The sequence below is a fragment of the Dromiciops gliroides genome, chromosome 2, assembly GCF_019393635.1.
Source record: "Dromiciops gliroides isolate mDroGli1 chromosome 2, mDroGli1.pri, whole genome shotgun sequence".
Taxonomy (NCBI): Eukaryota; Metazoa; Chordata; class Mammalia; order Microbiotheria; family Microbiotheriidae; genus Dromiciops; species Dromiciops gliroides.
Window position 1 is genome coordinate 153,564,790 of NC_057862.1, and position 10,055 is coordinate 153,574,844.

Sequence of the window (10,055 nt, forward strand, 5' to 3'; positions counted from 1 at the left end):
CACTGTCTTCAAGTATTTGAAAGATTGTCCCCACATTGAAGAAGCATTAGACTTGGTTTTGTTCCACCCAAGAAGGCAGAACTAGTGTAATGATTGGAATGACGCCACCTGCTGGAGACTTACTGTAGAAGAGTTTCACCCATGAAGTGAAGGTCTTTGAGGGCAAGACCAGGAGTCTTTTCTTTGGTGTCAGGAAGTGACGCGGGCTAGTGGGAGGAGGAAGGAAGAGACTGGCGCTGAGTCTGGCTTTTTCCTGAGGACGCTGGCGGAGAAGGGAGCTAGAAATATGCTCTCCCTTTAATAGATAGGAATCTAGGCCTTTCTCTCTCTCTTTACCAAATTCTTATTCTCCTTAATAAATGCTTAAAAACCTAACTCTTGCTAAAGCTTATAATTTATTGGCGACCACTCATTAGATATTTTAGACAGACTAGCTAGAATTTTAACCCTTAACAGATGGCTGACCACGAAGAGGAAAGCTAAACCTCAGTCTTCTGATCTTCTGGTTGGGTAAGAAATTTCCCCTACCCTAACCTTTTAAATCTTAAGTACTGCTGAATTGCCAGGTGTTTTCCCTTTAAATTTTTTCGAATGGACCTTTTAAACTCCCTAATTACCCTATTTTTGATATTAGTCTGTTTAACCAGACAAATGGGAGATAAGATCATGTTAATGCTTTGTTTTTGTGGATTTTCTATTTTTCTTTTTATTTTTGTTAAAAGAGCCAGTAACTTACTCACACAAGGAAATATCTCTCCCTCTCCCAACCATGCTTTTTCAGAGAAACCTGAAGAGATTCCCGCAGCTTTTCCCAGTTCTAACACTAATTGTTGCTTTAATTTTGCATGCCTGGAGGCAATGACCCACCCTCTAGAAGCTTTTAATCCACTAGCACCTGGAGGCAAAGTGGGGGAAGAGGAATCCAGACCTGAGTTCAAAATCAGTGTGATTCAAATTGTGCTGGTCCCTCCCTCCTCTCCAGACCCCACCCTCTACTCCTCCTATGGCCAAGCCCATAGCTTCCCCTGCCTGGGAAGTCCAGAGATCTGGTGCGCATGCTCAACTTTTTCTACCTGCATTTGCAGCTTCAGGCTCAGCCCTTCCCCGGCCTGGCTGTGCTTTTGAGACAATCTTAGAAACTCTTTAAATTCCAGATATGCTCGTTTTGTTCATAATTTTGCTAACCTGCTTTTGTCTTTAATTAGTAATCTTATAAAGCATTTGTATGGTGAAAAGCCCGACAGACAATATAGAGGGGTTAAAGAAGAAAAACTTAAGCTGAATAAGAATGACAATCAACATAGTTCAAGACTCTGCTTCTTTTGCCATGGAAGGGTATATATTTACAGAAATGTAGAAGTAAGCAGCAAGGTATTGATATGAGTATTGGGGATTTTAGATATCGGAATCAAAAGTGTTCTAAATTCACTCAGATTATTAATAGTATCAGTTCAGAGGTTACATAGGATTTCTATGCTATTACATATACATTTTGAAATTAATGGTATGGGTTTATTTTCATAGAGATTTTAATGCTTTTGAGATTGTGTCTTATACTTAGTTTCTAAAACAAGGAGAATATTTGTAAAAGTTTTTTATAGTCATGTGATCAAGTTTATATTTCATAATACTCATTAATATTAAGTTCATGCTCATTTAGATTTCCTTAGTTTGAATTTCACTGTCTTTTATTGTTCCAAGTGTATTTTCTTCTATACATTTATCTAATTTTAAAAAATTGCAAGATGGTTTTGATTTCATAATACAATGTTAATTCTAGGAGTATTGTGCTCCCATGTTCTGAGTTGTTTGTTTTTGTTATTTTTTCTCAACTGATTATTTGATCAAACTCTTTAAAGCATTTCCCTGGCAAATTGGTTGCCATGGCAAGTGTAAAGAAGTATTATTTTTAATAAGCATATTCCAAAAAAAAAAGAGGGGAACATTTGTAAAAGTTTTCTTTTTTCAAAAAAAAAAGTTTTCTTTGAGATTCTGTTGTGCTTTAACTTGTATTTAAATATGTTCTGATTTTTCACAAAAGTAATTGTATACTAAGTAAAAAAAATGGGTATTATTTGAAATTGTTGCGTAATTATATATTGTGTTCTGAGTCAAGATGTATTCACATTTTTTGCAATCATTTATTATCCTCAATTTAAAATCCATATGAGACTTGGATTATGGGAACTTATCATTTAAGACATTAATTGCCTTTATTCTGAGTTATCAGATGCCAGTTGGCCAAGAAGCCATCCAATCACAAGAGGAATACATGCAAGAGCAGACACTGAACTGTCACATGAGGGGAGACATGCATGAAGTCAAGGTATGGCCGAGGGAATGGCTTTTGACAAATGTTGAGGTTGGATTCTCTTGGTTTAATATTTCATTTTATTTTTCCCCACAATATTGTACAGATGGCTGGAAGTATTCATCCCACCCATCTCACTTCTACACCTGGCTTCTATGCTCCCTCCTATATGCCTGATGCCATGGACATCTCAATCCCATGCATCTGATTAAGTCTGACTCAGTTTCCTCCAATATGTTCGGTGGCATGGACATATATTCCATCCACCTATTTTAAGCCTGGCATACTGCATGGACAGTACATATTACTCAAGTGTGGGAATGCTCATATCCCATCATTTCTCTGTTCTTTTATGGTAACCCCCATAATTATCTCAGGTGTCATGATAAATAACAGTGTTGAATTTGGCCTTGACATCTGTTACTAATTATATTAGATTTTAAAATTTCTCATAATGGCATGAGGATAATTAGGCAGATGATGCAAAAAGTGATGAAACAGATAAAAATTATTTTTAATAATTAATATTGCAGCAATTGTCTTCTCAATTACCCTCCATAAGGGGGGGACTATAGTAATATTATAATTTTAAAGAATGTTTCAATTTTTGTTTTATTATATGTTTCATGTGTAACAACTAAGATTCTGAATTCCCTTAGACATGTTTTTGAGAACTTTCATTGTTTGATTTGATTATTGATAAAGCTATTTTAAAGTTGTGTTAAGCTCAATTTTGTAGGAAATTTTCCTAGCTGATTACCAGTATCCACACATCAACCCCTGAAAAGACTTCCATTCCACGATTACACCTAGAGGACATCTGAGAAAAGACTTTCAGAGACTTTAAATGAACAGTTTTGATTTGTTCTTTTTGTTGGTTTTTTTCTCTTTCTGTTATAATATACACCATCTGTAACATGTATTCTCTGCAGAGGCCCTCCCTTTGCAAGACTAATGTCAAAGCGTCGGTTCATGAGGACAAAAAAAAAAATCGCCCCTCTGGACAAAACTTTCCTCTCTTCCTTTTCTATATTGTTGTTCACATATTATTAGTTAGCAATAGTTATTATATTCTTTTTACTGTTCCGTCAAGGAAACATTTTGTTTCTTGAGGAACAACAGGGGGGACTGTAATGATTGGAATGACGCCACCTGCTGGAGACTTACTGTAGAAGAGTTTCACCCATGAAGCGAAGGTCTTTGAGGGCAAGACCAGGAGTCTTTTCTTTGGTGTCAGGAAGTGACGCGGGCTAGTGGGAGGAGGAAGGAAGAGACTGGCGCTGAGTCTGGCTTTTTCCTGAGGACGCTGGCGGAGAAGGGAGCTAGAAATGTGCTCTCCCTTTAATAGATAGGAATCTAGGCCTTTCTCTCTCTCTTTACCAAATTCTTATTCTCCTTAATAAATGCTTAAAAACCTAACTCTTGCTAAAGCTTATAATTTATTGGCGACCACTCATTAGATATTTTAGACAGACTAGCTAGAATTTTAACCCTTAACACTAGGTATGAGAGATGGAGGTTGTAGAGTCAGATTTCTAGTAAACATAAGGTAAAACTACCTACTTAATTATTCCAGAAATATAATGGCCTCCATTTGGTGGATGTGTGTTCTTCATTCCTGGAGGACTTCAAGCAGAAAATGGATGACCATTTACTGGAAATATTGAAGAGGGAACTTCTACTCTGAGTTGCATTAAATGACATCCTAGCTCTCTCCAAACTCCAAGACTCTATGATTGCTCCCAGACACTTTACTGTTTTATGTACCTTTCAGACTGCTAATAAATGTAGTGATGCCCAATGAGGCTATTAAGGTGAACAGACCTTTCACTAAAAACCTCACAGAATGCCTTACTGCATTCGTTGGCTTGCAGTCAGAATAGCATAGTAATGCCTACTGGGCATACTGAGTTGTGTCCTGCTTAATTTGCCCCTTTATTAATTGCCCCCCCCACTTGTTTCTGACTTCCCAACTGAACTGTTTTAGTTGGTGGGTTTTTTCTTTCTTTCTCCATAGCAATGCCTGTTCTCCTAGCTTGTTCTACATTTTTGTTATAGCATTTGTTAAATGAAGGGATTAAACTAAGTGATCTCTAGGGTTTCTTCTTCTTGTAAAATTTTATGATTCTGTGATTCACTTATTGCCATCCATTCTATCATTTCTAATTGTTTCTCTTTCTGCTCTTTGCCACATTTTCTTTTTCTATATATTTCTTTCATGTCTATTTCATTTCTCTTCACTTCTCCCTTCCCTATTATCCCCTTCCCACTCCCTCCCCCCAATATATGAACCTAGTACAGTTTAACTTTTACAACCATTGAATGCCTGAGACCTTACCTTGATCTGGATGGATGGTCAACTAATGAGTCACCTCATTTTATCTCTGAGAACATGTGATTATCTATGATCTCCTGGGCTATTTTTGTGGCTGAGTATGCTCACAAGCTTTTTGGGTCACTTGCTAATCCAAAAATTCTAATTCAAGGTAACTATTTTGGAAGGTTTAAGATACTGATATGCCCAAGGTCTAGGGACCCTCAAGCTCTAGGCTTACATGAACCTAGGTTCCAATTTTAGGGGAGGCCTTGAAGGTCATTTTCTCTGCCTTATTATGCCTTCACTCTGAGTTTGCTGAAAAATCTCTGAATATTGTTTATACATAGCTTGAGTCTGGGGGTAGTAAGACTAATATTTCTGAAGGTAGCTCCAAGCCCACTCACTCTGATGCTTATCTGGTGCACCACTATGGATATCTTAGGCAAGGAAACTTTACTTGGCTGAATAAACTTGAAGTGTCCTCAAGGCCTATCCCTGTTGATTAGCTTTCTCTTGCTATGGCTAAGTAAATCTCTTTTTGTTGACTGATGGATGACCTATGAGTATCTTATTTTGTTGTAATACAAAACCTAAAGTACCAAGGGGCTGGCCTGAGTCAGGTCCCACCTAGAACATCAGTTTTCCACAGATGTGGTTATTAGGTTCCTCATCTTCCATATGTGTCCTGAGGGTTACAAGATACAGGAAATGCCGAAGATGCAAAGTATGTGAAGGAGCTTAAACAAAAGTAGACAAACACATTGAGATTCACAATAACCCCAAAACAATTTCTCCCTTTCTGGTGGGTACCACTTTTCCAAAAGATCCTGGAATCCTTCTGTCCCAGCTCTACCCCATGGTTTAGAAAGAATTTGGGGTTGCCACTGAGACACCATCCTGACTGATGGACCCCTTAGCCTCACAGGGTTCTATATTGTTCCTCCTAACCTAGTGCCACTATGTGATTTGGACCACCATTGGAAGAGCAATACATCTTAAAGCTACCATCCAGGAAATCCCCTGCCCTTTGGACCTATACTGCCTTACATAAATCAAGTTCTTCTGTTCTCCTATGTCATGGCTATAGTCCTTTATTGATTTCTCCAGTTGCAAGAGCTACGTGAGTGATTGGTTTTTCTCATGAGCGACACTGCTTAGGAAATTCATCTTCCCTGGCCATAAATGCAGATACCAGACTCCCAAGGCAGGTGTTGTCCAAAAAATCCTCTATCTCTAGCTGGGAGATAGGGGTTCAGAAATAATATTATCCATGAAGTTGCCTCTCAGGTGGTAGGAGTGAGCACACATAGTTTCTATGTAGTCCTCCAGAATATCCTATCACTGCTCTGGCTGCTGCCATCTCTTGGACTGGGAAAGTCAGGTCTCTGACTTTAGAAGGAAAAAAATAATGGCATCAATTTATATATCTATTTGGGAAATCATAAACAATAATAATGTCACTTTAGTGGTCTGACTGTCAGAGGTTGATGGTTAGAAGGCCTGGTTGCTCTGGATACAAGGCAGGACAGGGCAGGGTATTGTTGTGCCATGGAGTCAGTTTCTAGGAATCAGTTGGTAGAAAGATTTGGGAAAGCTATTAGACAATAGTATTAACCAATTTTGGCATTATGATCAAGAGATTGGGGTATTGTAGAAATGCAAGAGTAAAAGCAAGAGTAAAATTTCATAACCCTTAAGAAATATTTTACTTTGTTCACACACTCTCCTTCCATCCAATTCAGCAAATACTTATTAAGCCTCTTCTATATATGAGGCACTGTGTTAGGAGGTAGTAATAGAACAATAGCTACAGCAGAACCTTTATTCTCAAGAAACTTAGAATCCAATGGATTGGCCTTTGTTCAGGTATTCCCTTATACAGTTTGGATATGTGATTTCTGTGAATTTTTGCATAAGTAATAATATCAGCATCCAAAGAAGATAATTGCCCAGTTCAGAGATTTTTCTAAAATGTTTGGATAATTTGTTGATTAAAGTTCATTGAATTCTTCTTAACAGTAATAACTGAACAGCAGCCAGAGCAGTGATAGGATATTCTGGAGAATAATTGTTTGGAAGATAACAATGATGGCTCTTCACTATAAAATTAATCTTTTATTTCCCATTTGCTTATTTGTGTGTGTTTTTGTGGGGAGGGGGAAGGGTTATGATATATTTCAATATAATTGCTAAAAAGTTTTTCAGTATCTAAATTTGAAGTATTACTTTGGTAATTCCATCAGCCTCCTGTTTGATGGGACTTAAGAACCCCAGAGCTTCTTAGTGTCCAGAAATCTATTATATATTGGTAATTTTTCCTCCTTGGGTTTATCATTATGATTGCTAAACAGACTAAGGTCATGTCAGTATGAAACTATCAGCTTTATTGGTTTTTCTTTTCTACTATAGTGAATGCTACAAAATGAATCAGATCAATTATGTGATAGTACAAAATATGTTTTAAAAGTAGTCAAAATAACTTTGCTGGCTGTGCTGTAGCCAAGTTATTTTCATTTCACTGATATCATTAAAGTATCTGTAATTTATCTTTAAATGATCAACTTAGTTTTGAAATGTAATTCTCACTAACCCACCTTTCATTCTATACTTGACAACTTGAACTGTCTCTTTTTTTCTATAAAAGTATTTTATTATTTTCCAGTTACATGTAGAGATAGTTTGCAACATTGGTTTTTATAAGATTTCTAGTTTCAATTTCTCCCTCCTCTTCCCTCCCCCCTCCCCAAGACAGCTAGCAATCTAATATAGGTTATATATGTACAATCACATTAAACATATTTCTGCATTAGTCATACTGTGCAAGAAGAATCAGAGCAAAAAGGAAAAAAGCAAAACAAAAAAAATAGAGATAATATGGTTCAATCTGCATCTAGATTCTATAGTTCTTTGTTCTTTTTTCTGGATTTGGAGAGCACCTTCTACCATGAGTCCCCTGGAGCTTTCCTGGACCACTGTACTGCTGAGAAGACTCAAGTTCACCACAGCTGATCAACAGACAATGTTGTTGATACTGTGTACAATGTTCTCCTGGTTCCACCCACTCCACTCAGCACCATTTCCTGCAAGTCCCTCCAGGTTTCTCTGAAATCTGCCTGCTTATTGTTTCCCATAGCACAATAGTATTCTATTACATTTATACACCACAACCTGTTCAGCCATTCCCCAATTGATGGGCATCCCCTCCACTTTCAATTCCTTACAATTACAAAAAGAGCCCCTATAAATATTTTTGTACATGTGGGTCCTCCTCTCCTTTTCATGATCTCCTTGGGAAAAAGACCTAGTAGTGGTATTGCTGGGTCAAAGGGTATGCACAATTTTATAGCCCTTTGGGCATAGTTCCAAATTTCTCTCCAGAATGGTTGGATCAGTTCATAGCTCCACCAGCAAGGCATTAGTGTCCCAATTTTCCACAGCTTTTCCAACATTTATTATTTTCCTTTTTTGTCATATTAGCCAATCTGACAGGTGTCAGGTGGTACCTCAGAGTTGTTTTAATTTGCATCTCTCTAATCAATAGTGATTTAGAGCATTTTTTTCATATGGCAATAGGTAGCTTTTATTTCTTCATCAGAAAACTGCCTGTTTATATCCTTTGACCATTTCTCAATTAGGGAATGACTTGGATTCTTATAAATTTGATTTAGTTCCTGATATATTTTAGAAATGAGGCCTTTATCAGAAACACTGGCTATAAAAATTGTTTCCCAGCTTTCTGCCTCCCTTCTAATTTTGAATGCATTGCTTCTGTTTGTACAAACCCTTTTTAATTTAATGTAATCAAAATCATCCATTATGCATTTCATAATATTCTCTATCTCTTGTTTGGTCATAAACTGTTCTCCTTTCCATAAATCTGAGATGTAAAACATTCCTTCCTCTCCTAAATTACCTATAGTATCACCTTTTATGTCTAAATCATGTACTTATTTTGACCTTATTTTAGTATAAGGTGTAAGATATTGGTCTATTCCTAGTTTCTGTCTATCCTCCAGTTTTCCCAGCAGTTTTTGTCCAATACTGATTTCCTATCCCAGAAGCTGGAGTCTTTGGGTTTATCAAACAGTAGATTACTAAAGTCATTTACTACTGTGTCTCCTGTGCCTCGCCTATTCCATTGATCCACCACTCTATTTCTGTTTTTGTTTTTTGTGTGTTTTGTTTTAGTGAGGTAATTGGGGTTAAGTGACTTGCCCAGGGTCACACAGCAAGTAAATGTTAAGTGTCTGAGGTCAAATTTGAACTCAGGTCCTCCTGAATCCAGGGCTGGTGCTCTATCCACTTTATCACCCAGCTTCCCCCACCACTCTATTTCTTAGCCAGTACCAAATAGTTTTGATGACTGCCACTTTATAGTAAAGCTTCAGATTTGGTATAGCTAGCCCACCTTCCTGTGCATTTTTTTTATTAGTTCCCTTGATATTCTTGACTTTTTCTTTTTACAGATGAATTTTGTTATTATTTTTTCTAACTCTACAAAATAATTTTTAAGTAGTCTGATTGGTATGGCACTGAATTAGTAAATTAATTTAGGTAGAATTGTCATTTTTATTATATTAGCTCTACCTATCCATGAGCAACTGATATTCTTCTAATTATTTAGATCTGATTTGATTTGTGTGTTGCAATTATGCTCATAGAATTCCTGGGTTTGTCTTGGCAAGTAGACTCCCAAGTATTTTATATTGTCTACTATTACTTTAAATGGAATTTCTCTTTTTATCTTTCCCTGTTGGACTTTGTTGGTTATGTATAGAAATGCAGATGATTTATGTGGATTTATTTTATAGCCTGCAACTTCGCTAAAGTTGTTAATTGTTTCAAGCAGTTTTTCAGTTGATTCTTTGGGATTCTCTAAGTATGCCATCATATCATCTGCAGAATGATAGTTTTGTTTCCTCCTTGCCTATTCTAATCCCTTTAATTCCTTTTTCTTCTCTTATTGCTAAAGTTAATATTTCTAGTACAATATTAAATAATAGAGATGATAATGGACATCCCTGTTTCACCCCTGATCTTATTGGGAAGGCCTCTAACTTATCTCCATTACATATAATGCTTGCTGATGGTTTTAGGTAGATACTGCTTACTATTTTAAGGAAAGCTCCACCTATTCCTAAGCTCTCTAGTGTTTTTATTAGGAATTGTTAAGGGCTAAAATTCTAGCTAAACTGTCTAAAATATCTAATGAGTGGTCGCCAATAAATTATAAGCTTTAGCAAGAGTTAGACTTTTAGGCATTTATTAAGGAGAATAAGAATTTGGTAAAGAGAGAAGGAAAGGCCTACATTCATCTATCTATTAAAGGGAGAACACATTTCTAGCCCTGCTCTCCACCAGTGTCCTCAGGAAAGGGAGCCAGACAGAGCGCTAGTCTCTTCCTTCTTCCTCCCACTACCCAACGTC